This window comes from Schistocerca americana, chromosome 5 (genome assembly GCF_021461395.2).
Source record: "Schistocerca americana isolate TAMUIC-IGC-003095 chromosome 5, iqSchAmer2.1, whole genome shotgun sequence".
Lineage (NCBI taxonomy): Eukaryota > Metazoa > Arthropoda > Insecta > Orthoptera > Acrididae > Schistocerca > Schistocerca americana.
The window spans coordinates 380,233,879-380,261,161 of NC_060123.1; positions in this window are offsets into that span (position 1 = coordinate 380,233,879).

Here is a 27,283-nt window from a genome sequence, read left to right on the forward strand (position 1 = left end):
GGATAGCGACCATCAACACCAACAACATTCGTTCCAGGATGAAAATCCGCCTTATGCAGGAGATGTTCTGGGCTTCGGATATTGATTTCGCCCTTCTGCAGGAAGTTCACTTGGCTAGTCTCCCGGATATCAATGGCTATACCGCCCACGCCTCCGCGAGTGATCCTATGGGCCGCGGGGTGGCCATCTACGTCCGCCACGGGATTTATGTGACCGATGTCGCCTTTCTTCCATCAGCTCGGGGCATGGCACTCACTGCCATGGGGACACGCATCATTAATGTCTACGCTCCCTCAGGCACCGACCGACGGCATGAAAGAGCCCAGTTTTATTCCGAAGAAATCGCTCCCCTGTTTTTAGGGCGTTATGATCATTGCCTACTAGGGGGTGATTTTAACTGCGTTCTGCATCCTAAAGATCAGATTCCCCTCTATACTACCTGCCAGGAGCTACGTATAGTGGTGCGAGACCTCCTGCTTCACGATACCTGGGAAGTACAACACGGCGACCTTTCTGGTCATACCTTTCTTACAAGTCATTCCGCAAGCCGACTAGACAGGATATATGTCTCACAAACTCTTAAATCTGCGACACGGGGCGCCGAACGCTGGCCGCTGGCCTTTTCCGACCATTGCGCTTACATTTGTACGGTCCTCCTTCAGTATGGCGCAGCCGTGCGCCATGGAAACTCATTACCTCACACTTGCATGACCTGGCGTGTCGCCAACAAGTCACTGAAACGTGGACAGCCTGCGAACGACGACTTCCCCGCTACCACTCGACATTGACATGGTGGTTAGACTGCGCCAAGCCGGCGATCCGGAGGACACTGATGAGATACGGGAAGGACATGGCCGACTGGCATCGCACCACTGTTGACTTCTATTACGCGATTCTCCGAGATCTGGATGCTCAACCGCCAACCCCGGACAACCAGTTGGAACGGCAAAGAACTAAGGCGAAGATATTTGCGCTGGCACGCCGGAAACTGCAAGGGGTCATGATACGGACGCGGCGCCACGATCACGCGCATTTAGAAATTCCATCCATGCATGATATAGTGTCCGACAAACGAAGGCGTCGTCGGGAGATCATCAGCACTCTGACCACGCCTCATGGAACGCAGGTGACCACTCAGAATGACAGCGTCCGCGCATTCGTCGAGCACTACCGTCGTACTTATAGTGATGACGACGCTGAAACTGCAGCAGACGACTCCATTTTGCATTACGTCACGCGCACCCTCCCCCACACGGAGGCGGATGCTTCGACAGTGGCGGTCACGCTAGATGAAGTCCACAACGCAATCGCCAAGGGTGCAGTCAACAGATCGCCCGGCATTGACGGCTTACCGATTGAGTTTTACCGTACCTTTCGGGACCTCATGGCCCCACGGTGGACGACTATGTATCAAGAACTGATAACATCTGATCAAGCAATCCCACCCGCCTTTGCTGAGGGCATCATTATACCAGTCCACAAACCAGCCCGTGGTTCGATGGTCACGAGTTACAGACCGCTCATCCTCCTCAATGCCGATTACCAGATTTTAGCGCGCTTACTGGCAATGCGGCTCCGAACTACACTCCCTCATATCCTCTCGCCAGAGCAAACGACGCCTGGCGGACAGGTTAACATACAGACTGCCACAGGGGAATGCCGCGACTTAATTGCGATAGCGGCGGCCTGCAGGCTCCGGGCAGCGGTCGTCGCTATAGTTTTCGACAGCGCCTTTGATAAAGTGCGTCATCGTTTCCTGTTTTCGGTGGCAGCCCGAATGGGCATCCCCCCTCCGTTTCTCGACGTCATCCGGCGTCTATACGACAGTGCCAGTTCACGTGTCCAAGTCAATGGACGTTTAGCAGGGCCGGTACCTATCTGCCGTTCGATACGGCAGGGGTGCCCCCTCTCTACCCTCCTGTATGCCATTGCCCTTGAGCCCCTTATTGGGGGCTTGACGACCAAGCTCTCTGGCCTCACCCTACGCCAACACACTTTTCGCTGTCGGGCATATGCTGAGGACCTCCTCCTCCTCATTCGCTCCGGCTCTGAGATTCGGGATGTCCTCGAATTGATTACCCGTTATGGGGCTGCCGCTTGCAGTACCATGAATGTCGCCAAATCTTCTGCAATGCACATTGGACGTGGCCTCCAGGAGGGTGAAGTGGCACCCCTGCCGCTTGTGTGGACTTTCCGGTACTTGGGCATTACCTTTACCCCCACGGTCACACGCACAGCGGCAACGAATTTCCGTCGCCTGTTACACGTCATCCGCAACGACGTCCGCCAGAACCTCTTGCGCCGCCAGGACACACTTCAACGGGTTGAGTTTATTAATCTTTATGTGGCATCAAAATTGGTTCACATCGCGCAAGTTCTCCCTCTACCAACTGCAATTGGGCGCAACCTTCAGGCGGCTTTTGGCTATTATCTCACGGCTGGTTCAATGTTTAAAGTCCGTTATGAGACACTTACTCTGCCCTCACGGTATGGTGGTGTCGGGCTCGTCGATGTCCGTATGCGAGCTGCAGCCTTGTACATGAGTACCATGAGAAAACAGTGGACGGGCCAGGGTACATCCCTTACACGCGGCTTGCTTGAGGTCCTCCTACCTGCTTCCCCCTCACCACCGGTGTCTGTCGGCCATATCGTGCCTTATTTGTCCCATTTTTCGATCTTTTTCGTCGACTACAGTTACATACGTACCAGTCTCCCAGATACACGCCCGCCTAGGACTAAGGATTTTTACAGCCTGTTGCTGCGCTGTGTTCCCCGGAATGTGATGGAGACCAAACATCCCTTCATCCAGTGGCCCATAGTGTGGACTACCGTCCACCAGCCCTTCCTCCCTACGAACGTCCGGGCACTGTGGTATCACATAGTTAACAGGAAATTTCCCACGAAGCAGCGCCTGCACAACATTGGCTTGTCAGAATCCCCTCTTTGTCTCCTTTGCCAGCAACTGGACACTGATGAACACCGTCTGACATGCGCCTCATCGCAAGATGTATGGCGCTTTGTGCAGCAAATCATTGCCTGCTATCTCCGGGTGCAACCAGACACAGTCGAACCCCGGATGTTTCTATACCCGGAGGACCGACATTTTCCCGCCGCCAAATATCATGCTATTACGTGGGTGAAAGGGTGGGCGGTCGCTTATCTCTTTCATGAGGGACCTAAATCCCGCCTCGACTTCTGGACCTATTTACGAACAGCCCATGCAGCTCTCGAAAACACGGCACGTTACCGAACATTATTTGCTAACTATCTTCGAGCGGTCTTTGTTAGACCTCCACTGAGTTGGGGGGTGCCTGGCTCAGAGGGCACCCACCCCTCCTCCGCCGGCGGTGTCTGAGTTTCAACCGCCTACGATCTTTTCTACTTCTGACCTCCGCGGATGGGGGAGCGCGTTGCAGATTGCGCGGATTTTATTTCTTTCTGCTTTTTTTTCCTTTCTTTTTCTTTAATCAGAATTTATATTTCTTTTCTATTTCGCATATGTGTTACCATAATTTCATGCTATTAGTGAATCTTACAAAAACACATGCAAATAAATAAATAACAACGCCTTCCACTACTGTTGATTCCTGTTTCTCCCACTTCCCTAAGCACCACAGTCTCGGTGGTGGTGAGGGGGACACTGTGGCCAGGCCTCAGGTTTCGACCCCTGCCCACTTTGCCCAAGAGCCCCCACTCATCTACATAAAAAAAAAGTAAAAAAAAAAAGGATGGTAGAGCACTAAAAAAAAAAAAATGGTCAGCGCGGCGGAATGCCACTCCAAGGGGGCCCGGGTTCGATTCCAGGCTGCGGCAGGATATTTTCTCCGCTCAGGGACTGGGTGTTGTGTTGTCCTCATCATCATTTCATCCTCATCACCGACGCGCAAGTCGCCCAATGTGGTGTCAAATGCAATAGGTACATGCCCTCGGCGGTCCAACTTCCCCGGATGGGGGACTCTCGGCCCACTATGCCGTACCCTCATTTCCACTGGATAAAATAATGTAGAATGGGTTAAGAGGGTTCGAATACATCAGCATGCACAAATGTTTGGTAACGGAGGTGGAGCAAGGTTTGAGGCATCTTATTCACCACTTTTCGATTGGATTCCTTTAAAGAGGAAGGTATTCACGTTTGTTTGTGCTCTGACACTAGCATTTTTCCGCTGCTATTTTTATTCACCATGATATCTGTTTTCAGTTGAAGGAAAAGTTGTTATGTTTGTAACGAGAATAATACAGTGCACTTGTAATTTTTTTTTTCGTCAGTAGTTACCTTACGTTGTAAAATGAACCTACCGATGTCACACATGCGGAGTCCTAAAATAAGTTCTGCCAAAAACACCTAGTGATGCAGGTTAGATTTTCAGCTCGTTGTGGTTTAAAATATTCGAAATGTTACATCGTAGCCATAAATCATAGAAATTTGCATAGAGGGATAGGTGTAAAAATACTAAATCTGCATAACAGATAATGCCTTAATACTTAGTTTAATTTGTAACATGCAATTATAGCGAAGAGCCAGTTGTGCCAGCGCTAATAAACATAAACCGAACCGTGTACCGTAACAGAGATACATTCCAAAAGTGCTGAATTTATTTAACATTATCCCGAAAGATCAAAGTAATTAACTATGATCGTATTGTAGCTTTCCTGCAGGAACATATTAGGGAATTATAGTATAGTGAGAAAGAAACGAGAACTGTAACTGAGCTGAAAGTAAAGTTGAAAAAAAAAAAAAAACTACGACTACCCTTTCTATCTTCGCCGACTACGAAGAGGAATACACAGCTGCGGACCCCATCCAACCGTCTTAATGCATCAACGTAAAAAAGTACTTGTTAAGCTATGGGGCAGTTTTATTTGTGTGTCGAAAACTGTAATTATTGTGGTGAATGCCGTATTCCCTTCGACTTCCATTGCCCGTTTCTCATTGGTTGTGCTCTATTGATTTCTGTAATTATGATGCTCTTGTCAAACCCAGTATTTGCAACTGCGTCCTACATTTGCTACTCTATACGCACGGTTCTTGTTAAGCTGGCATCTACAGAACAAATTTTGTGTGGAGTGAGAAGAACTTAAACAATTGTTGCGTTAAGGAATAGGCAAATCTCTTATTCTGGATGGACTTTGTCACGGACGCTAGCGACAAGCACGAGTGACATCATCGGGAATCGATCAACGGGTTGTTATAGATACTAGCAGACACTGGATAGTTCGTAACAACTGAAAGAGATTGCGAAAGACCTAGCACAGCTATGACTCCGAATGTGGAAGCTGTGACGAGACGCAGATGATACTGAAACTACAACCTTTCGCGGTCGATTGTAACCGAGAGGTTAGCCCATAACGTGAGGATACAGTTCTAGCGATGGCCTCTGGTACGTAGCACTCAAGACTGTCTCTTCACAGTTTGCATTTTATTTCATGAGAGGGAGATTAAATGGCACAATACAGAAACACTGAGAAGCGATCCGAAACGACAACAGGAAGGCAACTTACATCACCGATTACTGGTCGTTCTCGGTACACGACAGACCCTCAGGTGGGGCACACGGATAAGATTCTTGATACTGCCAGGTCTTTTTCCTCGGTGGCAGGAATGGACCGGGGTACGTTCACGTTGTGACGCCAGCTGAGGAGCTACCTGGTTGAGAGGTAGCAGCTGCAAGGTTGCCCCTCCACACCGCATCCGATGGTAAAAGACTGCGGGTGACACAGGTGTAGGTCTACTTATCACGTGGTCTTCAAGCCCTGACCAGGGGTGTCCTTTACACTTTTCTCGAAGCAAGTAAAATGACCCAACTCTCAATAAGCGTGTCTTCAGACACCTGATTTTAATTTTTGTCTAGTTATTACCAGCAATGTTATATGTAAGGACATGCGACACATTTATCTAAACCACTTGCATACATTAGAACCCTTGTAACACTTCATTTCCAAAATGTGATAAGAGGGACTGCTGTTGTTCTTTGCGGGCGATGGGTCCTTCCTACAGTAAAACACAATTTTATCTTTTCTTCTACTTCTGAGACATATTTCACTGAAGTTTCAGCCCCGTCAGCAGTTTTCTTTTCCTTTTTTGTTACCACATGCTGTGCATTTCCCGTTTTTCATGTTTTTTATTGGACTTGTTTTCTTTCACAATTTCACATTTTTTTTCTGGTGTTTCTCATTACCATCACTGTAAAAGGTTGTACTATGTAACTTTCACTTTCAATGTTCATAGTTTACAGGTAGTTTGTAAACACTGACAGCGAAAGTTACATTGTGCAGTTTTCCACAGTGAACAGAATGGGGAAACCAGCAAACAATGTCATATTGTGTAAGAAAGCAAGTGCAATAAAAAATATGGAAACCAGGTAGAGCACAACATGTGGTGTCAAGAAAGAAATTAAAATCATACTGAAGTCGCTGAAACTTCAGCGAAACTTTTACGGGAAACGGAAGGAAAGATAAAGTTGTGAACTGAAGGCCTAGCCAGTAAACATTGGTAAATGACAAGTTGGCTGTTTTGGGAAACTGAGCAGTTAAGTTTCAATAAAAGCTCACCAATAAGATATTTCAAGTACGTCCATCTCTTATTTTAATGCTAAACGTGAACCGATAAGTTTCAGAGGATTATTGTGAATTCCCATTCCAGCTAGTGTTTTCAATAAATTGAAGCCCTTGGCTGTAAACGATCATAAAGGACAAGCTGGTCGCTTCGAGAAACTGCGCAGTTAAGTTTCAATAAAATCTCACGAATAAAACATTTCGGTTACATCCATTGTGATTTTTTATTAAAATATTTAGTTACTTTCAAATATCTCTAGAGTAACCACATATTTCTGAACCCGTTAATTCTGTTCAAAATTGTGTGCTTAAACAAACGCCAGTGGATACATAACATTGTTTGCTTTCAAAGTGAGTGCTTTTAACATGGATTAGCGTTCAATTACGCCCTTTACTTGCTGTGCGAATTAACGAAACATTACTGAGAAAAGTCTCAAGAATACAAATTTAAAAGTTTCGAGTGTTGTAGTTTACGTTTTTAAGATGTCACTACTAATTTTTGGATTAATAACAATCTCAGAAATTAAATTGTGGTTCCCCAGGATATAAAATTAGTTTATTGCTTCCTTACTATAGCACATAAAACTTTTGAGGGTGGCCTTTAACTTTTATACCATCACACTGTCAAGTAAATTCACTTCAACTATTATAAAGGACACACTTGTTTAAATAATTAGCCACACTGACCTGATTATTTACAACTTCCTAACCGGCACTTGCATCAAGGAACGTATTCAGAATCTTCATGTGATTCTTATCTGTTGTTATCGACAATATCCTTGTATTTGTACGAATCGTCCCTGTACAGCATATTCCTGGCACGAGAGCCGCACATGTTACTGTTACTGGCAGCCATTTACCATTGTTTACTTGTACACATCTTGACATAGTTGCCATTGACTGATGACCACAGATGTTAAGTCCCATAGTGCTCAGAGCCATAGTTGCCATTAGTGAGAATGTTAAAACAGAGTTGGAGCTGCCATTTCTATCTGTTTAGGAAATTCGTGGTAAGGTCTTTTGGGACCAACTGCTGATGCCATCGGTCCCTAAGCTTACACACTATCTAATTTAACTTGAACTAACTTACGCTAAGTACAACACACACACCCATGTCCGAGGGAGGACTAGAACCTTCGACGGGTGGAGTCGCGCGAAGCGTGACATGACCCTCAGATCACGCGGCTACTCCGCACGGCATTTCTATCTTTATCGTGGAAGTGGTCAACTAATAGAGCACATCACATAACATGTTTTTCATGCAATAATCTTAATTCTCATCAACCGCCTGTTATCACTGTTTACAACCAACTTCTTCAATTGTCGCAATTAAGTTTGACGTTGATCACACAGTTATTCAACAAGACAGTAATTTTGAAAATAAAACAATAAATAAATAAATAAAATGGAAGTGTAGATTTGCAAGTCTTGGGGTGAAAATCTGGGCAACAATTCCAGTGGTTGGGCGTATGAATAGCGAATTAGGGGCCTACTACACAGCACCAAGAGTGCTTCAGCTCTTCGGAGTATATGGCTGCCTGTTGCAGACTATAAAAGGTTCGTGCCCTAGGCTTGTGCAAGGTAACCGTCGGGAGTGGGTCCTTCGGGACAAAATTCGCTTGATCTGATAGCCAGAGCCAGGTGGTGGAAGAGATACGCTACGATTGAATTTGAATTGAAATCGAGCGGCGAATGTATAAAACTGCCAACGTCCTTCTGCCGGTAAGAATTTTTATCAGTCGCTCAACCCGTGTCTGTCGTCCTGCTTTCTCTGTGTATTCCTTAAAACGTCTGAGAGTGCATTCGCCGACGTACTCTTTTTGTCTACATTTCAACCACCCTGAAAGGACAGCGAAATGCTGTCATTAATCTAGATTAGATTGTTTCCGTAACACGAAATCCATTGTGATCTCGCTGCCAAGAACTTAGAAAAAATTCCTGGTTTTTCTTATAATTCTTTAGTATGGATTACCTGTAGAAGAAGAAGATGAAGAAGAAGAAGAAGAAGAAGGACGATATGCTGTGCCTTGTACGCCACAGTCAATATAGGGCGTCCATAGTTAAAAGTTCCAATTTCTAAACGCTGCTATGTGGAAGATTTATTTCTTTGATGGGAGGACTGGAACAGAGTGCACGCATCCTCATGGCGCCAACTGAGGAGCTACTTAAGTGAAAAATAGCCACTCCAAACCCAAGAAAACAGACAAAGGGCAGGAAAGCGATGTGCTGACTCCAGTTCAGTCTATATAGCATCCACACGGAGCAATGTGACACGGAAGACTGTCGGTCCTTATTCACCCGTGTGGGCTAGAGCGCGCAGTTTTGCTTAGCTTACTATTGAGTAGATGGTTGATACAGACACATCCCAGATCTGAAAGTGTTTCTGTGTTACTAATCAGTTTAAAATCATACATGTATTTCGCTGTGCGGGCTCAGGGGATAGACTAGTCCTGAGATATTCCTGCCTGTCGTAAAAGGCGGCTAAAACGACCATGTGCGATAGCTCCTGCAAGAGGAGGGTAAACTGTTCATCCTGTACCAGCACCGTTATCTACTATAGAAGATGTAAGAAGAAGGGTTAATGAAGGCGGTAGTAATCAAAAACTTATATTATTTATTCGTGGAAACGCTATATCTGGTGCAGCCTTATGTATTATTGTCCCCTTTTAGGGTTTGACCTGCACATTTCCAAATTCCTCAGAAGTGTGGGCCATTTCGAGAGGAATGCTTTGTGTGATGTACCATATGTCCATCGTGCACTGAGACCTTCTGCATCTATTATTGTCATGGCTCTGCAACTTCACCCATAAACCAGCTGTTCTGGCGGAGACACCTTACAGGGTGCATAAACTACGTCCATTGTCCACTGTCATATTCTGCAGCCACCATAATACTGTGTCTTTCAGGCAGTCCGTTGTCGAGGAGCAGTCATGTACCCTCTTCGTTCAGCCCCATGACAACACAGAAATCGCACTACTGATGCCTGATGCGATGCTGATGCGAACTCTCCATGTATGCCAAGGAGTGGATGCCTGTCAACCTGGGGCATCGTGACTTCAGATAACGGCCAACCTCCCAGGTGGCTTTTGCGATGGCTTGGTGGCGCCAGTGGAATGATCCCTAGGTCAGAGTGGGTGCCGTCAGGGCGGCTGACACGCAAGGAAGCGGACGAAGTCGTCTTTTGCTGGTGACCGATTGGCCCCAGCAGTCTCAAAGACAGGAAAGCCAGATTTCAGTGCTTAGAAGTATGACCAAAAATCGTTCTCCTTCCTAGCTACCGCATGGGAGGAATGTAAGGCTATAGTGTAACACCCCACCCGTCACTTATCTGGTTTTGGCGTGTGTTGACCGCAGCTAACTGACTAACCGATCAACAGAGACTGCAATACTGCCGCAATATCGGATAACACAAAGAAAGTAATGAGGCCCTGTGACTCCTGATTGAACTGCAGTGGCAGTGTTGACATGAATTGATTCAGAATTGATCCCTTTTTTAATTAAAAAAGGGGTGCACATTGATGTTATATTCAGCTATCGAACACTAGATGCAAATGTTGTACATGAAATTCATTAAGAAAGTGATCTGGTATTTCAACTACTTGATTGAAAACAGATGCAGTCGATTAGCACAAATTTATTTTAACTCACAACCTTCAATCATCACATTACATGACTCTCTCAACAGGCAGTGGGAATAAATTGCGTTTACGTGGAGTAAACCATGATAAATCAAAAGTAATTCCTATCGACTGACCCAGGCGTAATGCAAAGTGCAAGAAAAATTCTAAAATACACGGCCCATGAAACCCTCGTCGAAACTTTGCCCGCGTGATCCAACAAATTATTCAGTGGTCTAACTCAAGCTGGAGTGGGCGCAATATCACCGAATTCAGCGTGGCGGAGCGGCGTCATTGTGCGGACGTCGGCTGGCCTCGTGGCGCTGCAAGGCTGCGCTCGTGTATTCACTCCTAGCTATCTTGCTCAGTACATAGCTGAACGAAAACTTTCTATCTCCAAGCTCAATCGTTCCATTTACTAAGCCATAAACTGCAGAGATGCTCACTCTCTCTCAGGCAAGCTGAGTAAAGAACGCCACGTCCACACTATAGGCAAGCTGGGAATAGACGACCTCTATGGAGACTTCTGCCAGTCCGCTCTTCGTCTCGGTTTCCCCTCCAGCAAAATCACTTACGCCAATTGCAGCGCCAGCTTCCCAGCACCGACCAATGCCTGCTCTGGGAAGCGAAAAAATTCCCACAAAATTTCTCTTCCTCTCAACTTCTGCTATTTAGCTCCTCCCAGGCCACCCATCAAGGTTACCATCTGCACAAAACCCCAATTTTTCCGAATTTCTGACTCCCAGGAGAGTACTTCAAATTCCTTGGTCCTACATTCCGATTGGAGGCCAGCGTATTTCATTCTGTCGCTCTTCACCTGATTTACTTCAGACTCTGTTAACCATGAATTCAGCGTGAAGTTGCTGTAGTCACGAACATGCATATTTCGACTGCTGTTGACCGCTCCACCGTAGCTTTGCATGGCTCTCTCGCATGTTTCACTGAAAATGGGACCACAGACATTTATCAACAGGTGTACAAGTTCTCCGTCTGCTTCCTGGTACATCAGCATGGGGTCAACCACCCCCTCACTGTCACTCATGTTAAGGCAGCTGGAGGCCGCGCCCCATAACCGCTTTCTCAGAGTTTGGCCGCCCTTATCTGCCTATTGTCGCTTTCCTCCGCCGCTCCCCCAGCCACCACCCGGCTGCAGTCAACTCTGAATACTTCCCTGGGTTAAACTAGCCTCCAGTAAATCGACGTGTTTCCACAAAGTTTTCATGTTGTGTGAATTACTTTAAAACCACCACCCAATATTAATTATTCCAATATGCCCATACTATACTCTCTACAAGATGCATTGTGCCTTGTCAGTAATTTTTGTTCAGCCCCACTGTTCGCTCAACGTGAGTCCAGTGATCTTTTAATGACTTCATTTAAGGGGCATATTTCTTGCCATCTTACAATAGAAACAAGAGAGCCATGTTCGTCTAAATACTTGGTTTGTAGCAGAACTGACTCCTTTCTGCTATGAAGCCTCTATTTTTTGTTGACAATCTGGAGGACAAGGTTGCGGAAGTCGTTGAGCTGTCCAAAATGAGAAATGGGTCAGTCATAATTAGGACAGCATCCCAAGCCCAATCACAGGGGTTGCTCACCTGTGGCAAGCTGGGTGATATTCCCATTTCAGTCACTTTGTACAAATGCCTAAACATGGTTGAGGGGATTAAATGTCGTCGAGACCTCCTATTAGCCCGAGGATCAGCTACACACCAATTTAGAAAGACAGGGTATTCTATCGTCTGGCGCATCTATATGGCAACATAATGGGGTTGCTACTGGTGCCTTCATTGTGGCCATTGAATGTGATTCGTTATCTAACCATACCGTTGCGTTTGGGGTCTTACAGTTCGAGGGTCGTGCCTCATAGTAGAGTGTCTAGCTTTGAATCATGAGACTTTACTTCCGTCCAGTGTTATTGATGGAGATCCACCGCTTGACAGCAAATCATCTATAGTTCAGTGAAGGACTTTATATCAACTCCGGCTCCATTTGGGTGATGGTACACGAACCTGCATATTTCATGTGATAAGATAGAGATGTGACATCAAACAATATGCCCTTCCCCCAATGTGGTACATTAAGTGCTGGAAATTCAGGCACATGTCTTCCTGGTGCAATTCCAGCGCCACATGTAGAGATTGGGGACGTCCATTGCATCCGAATACTCCATGTGGCCCACTTCCCACTGTGTCAACTGCGGAGGGCATCACTCCCCCTAAACGCCAGACAGCACGGTTTTTCAAAAGGAAGGGAAAATTATGGAATTCAAGGCCTTGAACAGGCTGACTTACAAGGAGGCAAAAAAAATTTCACTTGTTGAACCCCATTCAATTGATATTGTCCTATGCTGCAGCTACAACAACGTCGATCTCCCTTTTGGCGATGGTAGTCCCCTCAAGCAATTGACACTCTGACTCTCACAGTAGTTCATCAAATCGAGACAATTACTGGAAGGAATTCATTCTCCACTTCTCATATGCAAGCATTTACTTCATTATCAGTCGTTGGTACCTGTCTTAGTATGGTTATATTTTATAAATAATGGTGAAGACGTTGGATTACGAACGCGACGTCTGCTATCACGGAATTCAGTAACATAATTACTGGGATCGTTCTAGATCTAGTGTAAGTTAAAAACTTCCTTTGTTTTCGGGAGGCGCACGTGCACATGAGTTGCCTCATAACGGCCGGAGTTTAAAGTGCTCCTTTCGATACACATCAATGGTCCACTACGAGCTAATATCGAATGACGAATCATAATTTTGCAGAAATGGTTGTATGAGAAATAGTGGAAAGAAGTTGGGGAGGGGGGGCGGGAGGAGATTGTTCAGTTATTTAACGTGTTCACTTCGCCGCTGAGAATTGTATTTCTCACAGTGGGGCCGCGTGTGCATTCACGCTTGACTTCATGTGACAGCACTGCTTTTCCTACTGCTCATTGCGGGATGGTGGTCGTATTCGAATGACTTAGGGTACTGTTTTTATTCTTCACCTTTCATTGTGAAGCGGAAGTCCATTTTTTTAACCGATAGATCTCATAAAATAATTTTACACTATATTAATTGCAAATTATGTGACGCGTCGTTAGTCAGAAAGCTCTCTCGCTGCATGGTCACTCAAAATGTTATTCATAGATGTTCGTCGCGCCTGGTTGATAGGTTATGTTTCATGTGGTGGTAGCATAATTAGAGTCGAGTATATGCCACCAGCTGTGCATGCCGCGTGATGAGAGGATCTAGTGTGAGCTACCGATGGTACAAACCGGCAACAACGTGTCAGAAAACCATACCGTAGCATTTGGGGTCTTACAGTTCGAGGGTCGTGCCTCGTAGTCGAGTGTCCAGCTTTGAATCATGCGACTTTGCTTCCGTCCAGTGTTATTGATGGAGATCCACCGCTTGACAGCAAATCATCTATAGTTCAGTGGTGGACTTTATATCAACTCCGGCTCCATTTAGGTGACGGTACACGAACCTGCGTATTCGATGTGATAAGATGGAGATGTTACGTGCATTGAGATTCAAACATTGCAGTAATATCTGATTGGTCTCGGGACAGTGTAAGAGAAACGATGCTGTTCATATCATACATTAACTAAGAGGGTACAGCGGTTTCCCATTTTCAGTACTTTCTCCTAGTCATGTTCCTTCACTTTGTGAGGATCCTGCATCGTCACGCATCACACTTTTTTAACATTTCGTAATGATATTGCTAAATTTGGCTGCACACATCTCTAGTCAGGCAGAAGCTGTTGAAGTCGTGTCTAATAGTAAAAGATAATCTTTGACTAGTGACAATGATTTGTGCATTGTTGTGTCGTGTCGCGTGGCGCTGGGCTTAAAATATGAGTCACTCCAGTTGGGAGAGCTTTCTTGAGATACAGATGTACTTAGGCGGTTTCTATATAATCGGGATATAATTGCATACATCTCGAGAATATATTCACTCCAATTGTTCACACCGCGTTTCCATCTTGACTGAAGTTTCAGGGTGAAAGAGCAAATTTGAGTTTTGACATCCAGTACTTTTTAAATCAAAGTGCAGTTTCAATCGGATTTCGAGAAGGAACTGTTCCAATATTAAGTAACATACTTTATAATAGATCATTAATAGTTATCGATTAATTCCTTTGTAAGTCTTTCATAAGATTCCTTTTAAGCGTACGTACCATTTTCCTAACTGATTTTTTTTTTTAAAGAGTAATGTAGTTTAGTGGCCAATGTTTTGTTGTTATTGTTACAAATGGCGACGGTGATTGTACTACACGGATTATGCAATAATTCGTCAGTGATGCTGACCATTGCCGACAGGAAGAGACGGTAAGTGTGACATAAAATTGGCATCGGCGCCTTGCAACACCTCCCGTTGAAGCGCTGGATAAACTGAAAAGTGAGATTTGGTTGCATGAACTATAAACGATATTTTTAATTCTTCAGCGATTCTGTGCACTTTCGAGTGTGAAATAACAGTATCAAAAATGGAGGACGGGCATATCACCAATGACCAAGATGTTGAAAGGCACGATAATGTAAAATATATTAGAGCAGATAATAATGGGCATATAGTAGGTGAAACTGGTAACAATAATCAACTCGCAGACTCAATGTCAATGGAGAACGCAAGTTGATATTCCTGTGTGTTAAATACAGACACTACAATGAATGATTACTGAAACAAAACAACAATAAATCAGGTGCTAATACATCTTGTATAAACTAAATAAATTAGAAGCAAACATCTACGAACCAAACAATAAACGTGACGAAAAAAAGAAAATTAGGAATGCATTAACTGATCAGATGAAAAGCTTGTTTGCACATTTTAAAATTGAGCTTGAAGAATCAGTTGAAGTAAGGCAATTAAATTTACCAAGGAGATCGAAGAACAAAATAAGAAGATATACTGAACTATACTTGCAGCAAAAGTAATTTAACCAGATTACTTAAACGAATTCCAAATTATAGTATAAATTCTTCACATTATGAGTCTTAGGAAAAATAAAAAATCAGTGTGGAAATTAGTTTCCGGTGTACAGCAAAATCGTTCCGATCGGGAATGTAAAGTAAAGCAAAGGGCTCAAACGATGAAGGCTACGTAAAACTGCCAATTTGACATTGATAATTACTGAGTGGTTTAAATCAGAAATACTAGTGAGCTGCAGCGAGAATTGCTATTCCAGTATTATAATGGACGATACTTCTTCATGCAGTAGATTCTGACAAATATATTGACATTTCAGCGTAATAGCAATGAGGCTAATAAGACAGATATTTATGTACGGCACATGCGTATTGTTGTTCACAAATGGGGTATCGTGTTGCTGAAAAATACGCTACTTTTCTTGAGTTTTAACGGCATTTTTGTGACGATATTGGTCAAGATCAAAATTAATGACATTTCTATTATCTTCGCTTATCTTTAGGTACATTTGGATAGGGCGGACTTTATTGCATTCCAAAATGTGTTACATTTCGAAAATAACGTTTTGTGGGATCGTTAGTTTCATCAAAATCACATAGATAACTGTTAAACGAATGTTTCTGCTCGCTGTTAGAGCCATGCTGGCATAAACGATTTGGAAGGAATGGAACAGAGATTTGCATTTATCCAAATCAAATCATTCTTCACTTTTAGAAATACTCTCGTAACTTCCATTTGATTTCAGCCGTTCGAAGTACCAACATAGCGCTGCCACGTTGGCTAAAAGTACTAATCAATGAATCATGCAGACTGTTAATCAGCAATTACTTGGAAAGCTATCGTCCATCTGCTGGATTCAAATGGTAAATTGGGTTCTACTCATATATCTCTCCGATGTGGTTGCATCTACGGTGAGGAACACAAGTCACCCGTCCTCCACAAGGTCCACTGTTAGTGGAAGGTGTAGTAAGCGGCTTTTACAGAACGTACATTACATTCTCGCACGCACTAACAATGGACGGCGCTAGCGTGGCCATATTACTGTTCGAGCGTTCTTCCGTTCAACTTGCATCCAGCAGTGCCAGCGTGGTGTTCCTTCCGTTTCCCCTTATTTCACAACAAAAGTTTTAAATGTCTGCTGCAACTGAAAATCCCGCAAGTTGTGAAGTGCTGTCAGTAATAAAAAATCCATAAACCGATTGAAGTGTATCTGCAACAACGTTAACTGTACGGAAACAACGCAATCAGTGGAGTTGTAGTGTGGCTGTTTGTGGTAAGGTCTTATTGGTGCAAAGTGCTAAGGTCATCGGTCGCTAAGCTTACGCACTACTTAACCTAACTTGCACTAAGGACAATACGCACACGCACATGCCCGAGGGAGCACTCGCACCTCCGACTGGGGGAGACGACCGGACCGTGACAAGACGCCTAAGACCGCGCAGCTACTCCGTACGGCAGTGTGGCAATGGTGCATTGGCCGAACTGATGTTCACGCTGGAGGTGAGGTGGACGACCAGGCGCTGTGACTTACGACCGGGTCGCCAAAGCCGACGAGTACACTGAAATAAACCGCAGATTCACAGTAACGGAGCTCTCTTCAGAATCCCACAAATCTCACAAGATTTGTAGCATTAAATCGTTGCACAGAAGCTAGTCTGTCACAAATTTCGTGGTAAATGAGTACCCTAAATCTTGGCAGAAAACCACAAGAACAAGCGTATGGTTGCACTATTGACGCTACTGGATGTTTACTAAAAAGAGTGTGACTATTTCTGGATCGAATCGTAACTGGAGACGAGACTTGGGTCAAACATGTGACGTGCAAGACCTAACTGCGGTCTATTGATTGGGGGCACAAAAATACCCTCCCCCTCCCCCAGTTAAAAATAAAATAAAATACGTGAACGACTATGGCGACCGGCTTTTAGATCAGAAAAGATTTGCTTCCTGCCGATTTTCTTGAACATGACTTAACAATTAACTCTGCGAGGTATTGTCAAACCTTGGAAGACTGCAGTTCAGATTAAGTGTTAAAGGAAAACGTTTCTCTTGCACGACAACGCTCGACCACACACGGCAAATCGCACTGTAGAAGTACTCCACGCTTTCATGTGGGAGGTGTTTCCTCATCCACCGTACAGTCCGGACTGTACTGCCATCTGACAAGAGCGACAATGTCTTGGTTTGCTGAACAGAGCTTTGACGACAACGTGGAACAGCGTGAGGACACGACAAACTGGTTGAAGTCTAAGGCGGTTGATTTTATGGAAACAGAATTCAAAAGCTTCTTGGCCTCTATGATAAAGGCTAAAATTAGTGTTGATAGTATGTTGGAAAGTATTATTTCATTGCGGCTTTCAAAAGCATAAAACATTTTTTCCTACACTTCGTTTTAATGCTACTGAAACAGAATCTACTTTCTGAACAGTCCTTGTGTTTATTGCAGATTCAGGATTTTCGCGGAGGATGTAGTTAGACCTGAGTTTCTCCTGGCGTATACAACTTTCAAATAACTTCCGGTAATTCAGCCGGGTAACAGTTTCAACGACCGCCAATATCTCGGTTGGAGAACACCTCGCCATTTTCAAGGCAAACTGCAACGGACAGGCGACGTACACGCAAATTTAAAACCTCGGTTCTCGGACTGCTGCAGAAAAGATAACACACACTGAACGCCAGTGCCACCAATGATGACCAAAGTCAAAGATACCGATAGAGAGACTACGAACACGCACGTGAGGTAGCATTGATTCTTACCTCTGTTTTTTGACACTGGAGAGAGCCGGATTCCCAACAGAGTTTAAACAAAAACCTCTAACGCTGTTAACGAGGTTGCTGGCTAATTTAATCTCAACTGCCTCCTTAATAACACTGTCGCAATAGCTGTACGTGCTTGCCGATATCTCGGTGTCATTATACAACATGGGGTAACAAGTATCGAAGGAATGTTCGGCAATAGCAGATCTACTTGGCTGCTGTAATCGTGTGTGCCGTTTATGCTCAGTACATCGGTCCCCCACATTCCTAATACACTCCTGGAAATGGAAAAAAGAACACATTGACACCGGTGTGTCAGACCCACCATACTTGCTCCGGACACTGCGAGAGGGCTGTACAAGCAATGATCACACGCACGGCACAGCGGACACACCAGGAACCGCGGTGTTGGCCGTCGAATGGCGCTAGCTGCGCAGCATTTGTGCACCGCCGCCGTCAGTGTCAGCCAGTTTGCCGTGGCATACGGAGCTCCATCGCAGTCTTTAACACTGGTAGCATGCCGCGACAGCGTGGACGTGAACCGTATGTGCAGTTGACGGACTTTGAGCGAGGGCGTATAGTGGGCATGCGGGAGGCCGGGTGGACGTACCGCCGAATTGCTCAACACGTGGGGCGTGAGGTCTCCACAGTACATGAATGTTGTCGCCAGTGGTCGGCGGAAGGTGCACGTGCCCGTCGATCTGGGACCGGACCGCAGCGACGCACGGATGCACGCCAAGACCGTAGGATCCTACGCAGTGCCGTAGGGGACCGCACCGCCACTTCCCAGCAAATTAGGGACACTGTTGCTCCTGGGGTATCGGCGAGGACCATTCACAACCGTCTCCATGAAGCTGGGCTACGGCCCGCACACCGTTAGGCCGTCTCCCGCTCACGCCCCAACATCGTGCAGCCCGCCTCCAGTGGTGTCGCGACAGGCGTGAATGGAGGGACGAATGGAGACGTGTCGTCTTCAGCGATGAGAGTCGCTTCTGCCTTGGTGCCAATGATGGTCGAATGCGTGTTTGGCGCCGTGCAGGTGAGCGCCACAATCAGGACTGCATACGACCGAGGCACACAGGGCCAACACCCGGCATCATGGTGTGGGGAGCGATCTCCTACACTGGCCGTACACCACTGGTGATCGTCGAGGGGAAACTGAATAGTGCACGGTACATCCAAAGCGTCATCGAACCCATCGTTCTACCATTCCTAGACCGGCAAGGGAACTTGCTGTTCCAACAGGACAATGCACGTCCGCATGTATCCCGTGCCACCCAACGTGCTCTAGAAGGTGTAAGTCAACTACCCTGGCCAGCAAGATCTCCGGATCTGTCCCCCATTGACCATGTTTGGGACTGGATGAAGCGTCGTCTTACGCGGTCTGCACGTCCAGCACGAACGCTGGTCCAACTGAGGCGCCAGGTGGAAATGGCATGGCAAGCCGTTCCACAGGACTACATCCAGCATCTCTACGATCGTCCCCATGGGAGAATAGCAGCCTGCATTGCTGCGAAAGGTGGATATACACTGTACTAGTGCTGACATTGTGCATGCTCTGTTGCCTGTGTCTATGTGCCTGTGGTTCTGTCAGTGTGATCATGTGATGTATCTGACCCTAGGAATGTGTCAATAAAGTTTCCCCTTCCTGGGACAATGAATTCACGGTGTTCTTATTTCAATTTCCAGGAGTGTAGTTTGACCAATATATGCCATGCCGCAGCTGCAAGGAATGCGATATAAATCCACCTTACGCAGATCAAGATCATCCTTAACAGAACTCAAAAGCACTCTAATTTTAGATGGAGGTTGGAAAACACATTTCACATCGTATTACCGTAAAATAAGACCGATCTTGTTGGAATTGTTTCCTACATAACGCAAAATGGCAATGGACTTACATGTCGTCTCAGAATTACCATCAATCACTCGATGTCAAGTGGTGGAAAGCCCAACGCACGTTCAATCTATCACTACAACCATTTTGACGAAACGCAACTTCAAGATGGGACAGCTGAGCTGACGAAGTCTGAGCGTCGGAAACGACATGTGCCCTGTGTACCAAGGTACGAAGTACCCCTTCACGCTGAGCAGATGGTGACAACTATTAGCGTGTAAGTACAAGTCGGTGTGAGAACATTTCCTGTAGACTGAATGTCCCACTGATCCATCATCCTTCCTCCTAACCAACAACAAAGGTATCGTCAACATATCTAAAGAAACAGGCGGGTTTCAAAGGCGCCGACTCCCATGCACGTTCCTCGAAGTCTTCCATTAACAAATTGTCGATCAAAGAAGACAACGGACTACCCCTCGCAACACCATCTGTCTGCTAGTAATACTGGTCGAATTAATTCTTCTGTCGCCAATCGCATCAAGCAATGTGCTGGCGGCTCTTGTTCGTGAAACGATTCGTTTTACTCGTCAACGTTTGGATTCTGTTTCCAAAGAATTGTTTCGTTTTCATTTATGGTTGCATCGGAATTGTCTGATTTCACTTGGGATTTGTTGAAAGTTACCTCATGGACTCAAGCTGACTGGGAATACAATTCCGTTACTGCCCGGAATTTGGCAAAGTTTGAACGTTTTCATCCCGCGGAGTCTGATGTTATATCTCGACGTTTTGTAATAAATCTCATAGAGAAATCTTTTGACGGCGCAACCTTATCCGTGCTTGGGATGGGTTTAAATTGTGCACCCACTCAGAAGAGTTTGCCGGTAATTGATTTTAATAGTTCAATTGAACAGGCAGTTCGCAAATTACCTTTGACGCTGAAGTGGAGGTTAGGAGGGAGGCATGCCGTGTGTTGACTAGGGCTCGTACATCCAAGAGTAATGTAACAGCAGCTGAGAGGCTTGCTTTACGCTCTCTCAGAGTTGATCATGATATTGTTATTTTACCTGCGGAAAAGGGCAATACTACCGTTGTCTTAAATAAACAGGATTATGTCGAAAAGATGTAACGTTTACTATCTGATTCAGGGTATCGCAGAATCGATGCTGACCCCACAAAAAGTGTTGAGAGAAAGACCATAGTCTCCTGAAGAAACGTGGTTTGTGGCAAGGCACTATCAAGAGTCTTAACACCAATAGTGCTGTTCCCCCTAGGTTATATGGCCTCCCGAAGGTTCACAAGGAAGGAGTTGCTTTCCGTCATATGGTGAGTAATCTCGGCGCTCCGACATATCGTGTAGCCAAGCATCTTACTTCACTGTGGAGTCCACAAGTAGGTCGGTGTGAGCATCATATCAGAACTCAGCTTATGTTTTACGTCGTTTGGACGGACTGCGGTTGAATGACAGATATTTCAGAGAGTTTCGATGTGGTCTCTCTCTTCACTCGTGTTCCTCTGTCTGATTCGTTGCGGTTAATTGAGACTAGTTTTGGTGCTGAATCAACTAAGCTCTTTCGCCATGTGTTGACATCCACTTACCTTTTATTCAAAGACCAGTATTACGAGCAGACAGATGGAGTTCGATCGGTAGTCCGTTGTCTCCTGTGATCGCAAATTTGTTTATGGAAGACTTCGAGGAACGTGCATTGGAGTCGGCGCCTTTGAAACCCACCTGTTTCTTTAGCTATGGTGTTGATACCTTCGTTGTTTGACCTCATGGTGGGGAGAATTGGAATGAGTTTCTAGAACATCTGAACTCGATCCACCCAAATATTCGTTTTACGGTGGAGGTGGAAGAGGATGGTTGCCTTCCCTATCTTGACGTGTTGGTTAGGAGGAAGGATGATGGATCGTTGGGACCTGCAGTCTACAGGAAACGTACTCACGCCGACTTGTACTTACAGGCTAATAGTTGTCACCATCCGACTCAGCGTGGAGGGGTACCTCGTACCTTGGTACACAGGGCACATGTCGTTTTCGACGTTGAGACCTTGCCAGCTCAGCTGTCCGATCTTGAAGTTACGTTTCGTCAAAATGGTTATAGTGATAGACAGACTGAACGTGCGTTGCGCTATAGACCCACTGTACATCGGGTGATTGATGGTAATTCTGAGTCGACATCTAAGTCCACTGCCTTTTCACTTTATGTAAGAAACATTTCCAACAAGATCGGTCGTATTTTACGGAAATACGATGTGAAATGTGTTTTCCGACCTCCATCTAAAATTAGAGTGCTTCTGAGTTCTGTTAAGGATGATCTTGGTCTGCGTAAGGCGGGTGTATATCGCATTTCATTGTAGCTGCAGCATGGCATATATTGGTCAATCTATCAGGACCGTGGAGGACCGATGTAATGAGCATAAACGGCACACTCGATTACAGCAGCACCATTGCTTGGATACTGCTCACCTCATGTTATATAATAACACCGAGATATTGGCATGCACGTCCATCTATGGGGAGTGTGTTATTAAGGAGGCAGTTGAGATCAAATTAACAAACAACCTAGTTAATAGGAATGGAGGCTTTTGTTTAAACTCTGTTTGGAAACCGGCTCTCTCCCTTGACAAAACACAGAGGGAAGAGTCAGTGGTACCTCACCTGCGTGTTCAAAGTCTCACCATCAATATCTCCGACTTTGGTCAACATGCAGTAATGGAGATAACTGTATCGTCATGAATATTTGTAGGAAAATTTATATTGTCTGCTGGAATAGCTGTGCACGCTAGATACGCAACAGTAAGGGATACAGTACACGGACAAATGCAATCGAATGGTATCCTATTTTATGTCAGTACTACGGTATGAAACAAGATATCAGCGATTCTGGTGATAGAGGGTGGAACTCACTATAAAGGCAGTCGACTCTGTATGGTGTTAGTGTATCTGCCTTTATTGCGTATAGTAGACAGACACTATTACTGACAATGCATAGAGCGTACGTAAACCACGGTTGTGACAATGCCACGCGGAAAACAGTTAGTCTGTCATGAGATAGGAAAGTAGAAGGAGGAAATTGGTGGCTACAGTTGTCAGATCACCATGAATTTGAACCGTTCAATCACAGCGATTGATAATTTAGTTATACTGGGTGCATGATATGAACATAACATAAAATACCGATTAAGCAGAAAATTATTTGAGAAATCGAAATGGTTGCTTTCGCGGAAAGCAAGGGCCAAGAATCGTTGTTCTTGTGAACTTGTTGCTTATCTACAGTGTAACCAGAGGTGTAAGAAAAATTCTCTGAAGCGACAAACATCTTGTATTCCAGAAACAACTACAAAATCATGCTCTAATACTCAAACGTTAACAGGTGAAATTGGAGTTGGCTGAAAAACCATTGTAATCGACTCAAGAATGTGTTAAAGCTATGATCAGTGATGAGAATAAGTTTAATTTATATGGGCCCGATGGATTTCGGTATTACTCATAAGATCTGAGAACAATGCAGGAGGTACCAATGAGCAGAAATTTTACTGGTGGAAACTTATGATTTGGGCAGCCATCCGGGCTAAAGACAAATCACGCATTTCTTGGCTGATCACTACAATGAACTCTAACACGTACACTGAGATGCTAGAGAGAGAATTGGTGGGAATGTATGAGGACTTTGGGAACGAAACTGTAATATTTCAGCAACATAATGCATCTGTACATGTTTTTGGTACAACCAAAAAATGGTTTGAAGAAGATAAAGATATCTATGCCTGCATGTTGCTGGGATATGAACCTCGTTGATAGCTTTTGGGGAATACTTGCAAAGCGTGTTAATTGCAATTGAAGGCAATTTGAGGCCTTATGAGAGCTGAAACGAGCGCTATGAGAAGAGTGGGCGGAAATTTCACTGCAAGAACAACAAACCCTAACAAAATCAATGCTGTAGAGAATTATTAAGGTAATTAGGAAGAACGGAGGTTGCAGCAAGTACTAACAATGCAATAACGCAACATGACAGTGAATGCATTTATACCTAACTCTATCCATGAAATGCAAACGCCTAATTTTGTTAATCATGTTTTGAAAGAAACTATGTAATTATGTTATCATTGTTTTTGTCTTACATGTATCTACTACTTCCATAATAAATTCGATACAGTGTGCTATACACATTGTACTATTTCTTTCGTAGGAGCCCTGCCTTTACACTGATTTCCACTAGTGTACTGATAAACACTAATTACTGACAAAATTCATTAATAAATACGTTTACAAAAGATGGTTGTAAACTAAAGAGATCAAGTAGCTGAAAAATACGTGAGGCACTGAGTTGTAATGATGCACCCTGTATCAAATACTCGGTTGCTTTTGTGCCTTTATCTAAGTATCGTTCGTCGAGTTCTTAAATCAGATTGCATGGTTTACAGCACATGCAGAATTACTGATCATGAAAATAGTGGTTCTTTTTAGTTTCTTCAGAAGTCTTTCCTACCCAGTCCGTGCGGCCGCTAGGTGTACCGGCTAGGTGTACTCTAGTGGCGGGTCCCCGTCGTCAGAGAGGCAGGCGGGAAACGGGCCGCCCCTCTGTAATGCGTCTTCCAGGCCCCGGCAGAGCGCGCTCCCCTCGGCCGGGCCGGCAAACAATGCCGAGTGCTCCTCGGGGCTCGCTTTGCATTTGTATCGCGATGAAGGCACCGAGCCAGGCCGCCGCGCCGCGCGCAACGCCATCCACTAACTTCGCGGTTTCTCGAGACCCACCTCCCCCGCCGCCGCCGCCGAGGCCCAGCTCTCTTCTGCTTCTCCGGCAACACCGGGCACTCTAGGCCGACTCACGTGCGTGCGTGTGTGTGTGTGTGTGTGTGTGTGTGTGTGTTTGTGTGTGTGTGTGTGCTCTGCTACTTCAGAAGGGCCACGGAAAGGGCGGCCGAGAGGGGAGAGAAATCTGGGGTCTGGCACGGAAGAGCCCCGAATCCGGCTGGGGCAGCGAACAGCAGCACAGACACGCACTACTGGCGAAGTGGCCGTGCTCTCCGCGGAATAGTCCGCCGTCTGAAAAGGAACCACTGAGTATTAAATGGCTTCGCGCTTTCTTCTCTTATGGATTTGTCCGTAATGCAGGGCAAGGACGCGGTATTTAAAGCACTGTGTCAGTTGAAAGGTCTTAACTTTGATAATCCACAACAGAGCGACAATTAAGTCTAGCAGTTTATTGTTATCACCTACGTCTACTATATTATTCGGCCTACTATCCTCAGTAGTTCGAGCTATCTATGTAGGGTACTGTAAGGAAGAGAAATTGCGACCTATTGTCCTGTCGATGACGAAGTAATTGCAGACGCAGTACAACCTTGGAATATATAGGAAATCGGCTGACTCATTTTGAAAGGTGTGTTTCACATTAAGTCATTAAAGAAATTGGGTGAACTGAGGATGGTATATGATGGTGGATGGTATATGATGATGATGATGTTTGGTTTGTGGGGCACTCAACTGCGCGGTCATCAGCGCCCGTACACTTTCCCAATTTGAGCACAGTCCAATCTCGCCACTCTTCTTGAAAGATAATGTAATGATGAGGTCAACACAAACACCCAGTCCCCAAGCAGAGAAAATCCTGAACCTTAACGGGATCGAACCCGTAACCCAGTGATCCAGAGAATGGTATAGACCGGCGGGTAATATGGATCACTTGGTGACCCTCACGTTTGTCGCAAAACGGAGGGAAAATGTCATGCTCGGAATAAAGCTGAAACATCATTCCGTTATTTGCTACAACTTGAGTGAGTAGCTGTTGAGTTTCTGTCGCAGGTAAATTTTGTTAGGTTCTGAGTGTCGAAACTGGTGAACGGTGCTGTTTTCAGCATCGATTTATACTTTTGAAGGTAAGCCATCTTCCGTTTCCGCCTCCGTCATGTTTTAGTGCGCAACGTAGTATGTGTAGTTAGAGCCGCACCAGAGTCGGATGGTAAGAGCCACATCACCAGCAATAAAGGTATAACTTAATAAGGAGAATTGTCATGAGATCACGAACTTCAAGCCGACGTCCGCCATGTTTGTAGCAGCAAACCGAGCGAAGTACCCTTCGGAGACCATATATTGTCCCACTTACATGCAGTTACCATTGTTAGCACAATGGTTATCGCCAAGTGTGAACGTGTATTGTTTTCCTTTCAGTTCTTGTTCTAAGGGGGATAGGCAGGTTGTGGTGGAAGTGTTTCGGTAATAAAGAAATACCAGCTTTCATCATTTACAGGTGCACTACACGTTCTGATTACAGACTGAAGTGTAAAGGAACCGCATTTAATTCCGAAATGGGTCGGTCAAGCAATATTGTCTTTTACATACACGAACTTTAGTTGTGCTTATTAATTTTACTGTAGCGGTTTTCTTCTGTAATTGACATTAGATTTTCTGTCAACACGACTCGAAGGGCGCTCTGGTAGCAAGGAAATATTGTAAACCGTCCAGATAAGAGTTTCTCAGCATTTACGGTAAGAGGGCATAGACCAAACGTCAGTTTCGTCATTCTGCATTGAGGAATACGAAAGCAACCCTTTGACATCACATACCTCGCTGCTTGGTTATACTAAACGTGTAACGAAAATGAAATTACATTAACGATGCCGAATGCTTCGTATTACTGGATCAAATAGGCCTTTCAGACCAGAAATACGTCTGAAAACGCGTTCCCGACAATATGTTTTTGATGAAAGCACTGTAAACTATTTAAAACGAGTGATGCGTGTACACGACAGAAATTAAGTCCTGAGTAGTAGCGCGGGTGACATATGTCTGCCAGCGATTTTACGTTATCGCTCGTATGGGTTGTCCAGAGACGCGACTTAGTATAGATTCGAGTTCCATTTTAAAATATCGACTTTTTTCACATTGTGAATATAATGCCTGTTTTAGAGCTGGATACTTAAACATTGATTAATTATTGGATATTCTGTACATCAACAAACTAGGAACCTACCTATCCCCCTCAGAACAAGAACTGAAAGGAAAACAATACACGTTGGAGTTTGGCGATAACCATTTTGCTAACAATGCTAACTGCATGTAAGTGGGACAATAAAAGGTTTGGGGTCCTTCGATCGGTTTCGTCACATACCGGATTTGTTCGGAATACTTCTTATCTACTTCCCAGTTTTCCTTTCTGTTCTTTCTTTCATTTAAAATTTTTTTTTATTCTGCCAGCGCCAACGACTGTGAAAAGTCTGAGTGTCAAAACTGCGTGCCGATAGCGCCAAGCGCCTATTACTTCAGCATTTCCCCACACACCTCTCCTTGCAGCGCAAACATCAATCTCGTCACTGCGATTTTTCTTCATCATTTTCAGTAATTGTTTTTGAAGAATGCCGATGTGAGCAAATAACACACTAGTTGCAGTTAAAATTGCTTTTTAACGGAACTGATGTGCTATTTCCTCACATCGGAAATTTTTTTATTCCGTTCACATAGCCATCCCCAGTGCAATCGGACTTCTTTTGAGCCACATATACTTTCTTCACACAGATTAAGAGAAAGATTGGACGTGTCGAAGGCTCAAAACGCAGAAAGTCTCATTCACGCATTAAAAATAAAAGTATGTTCTACT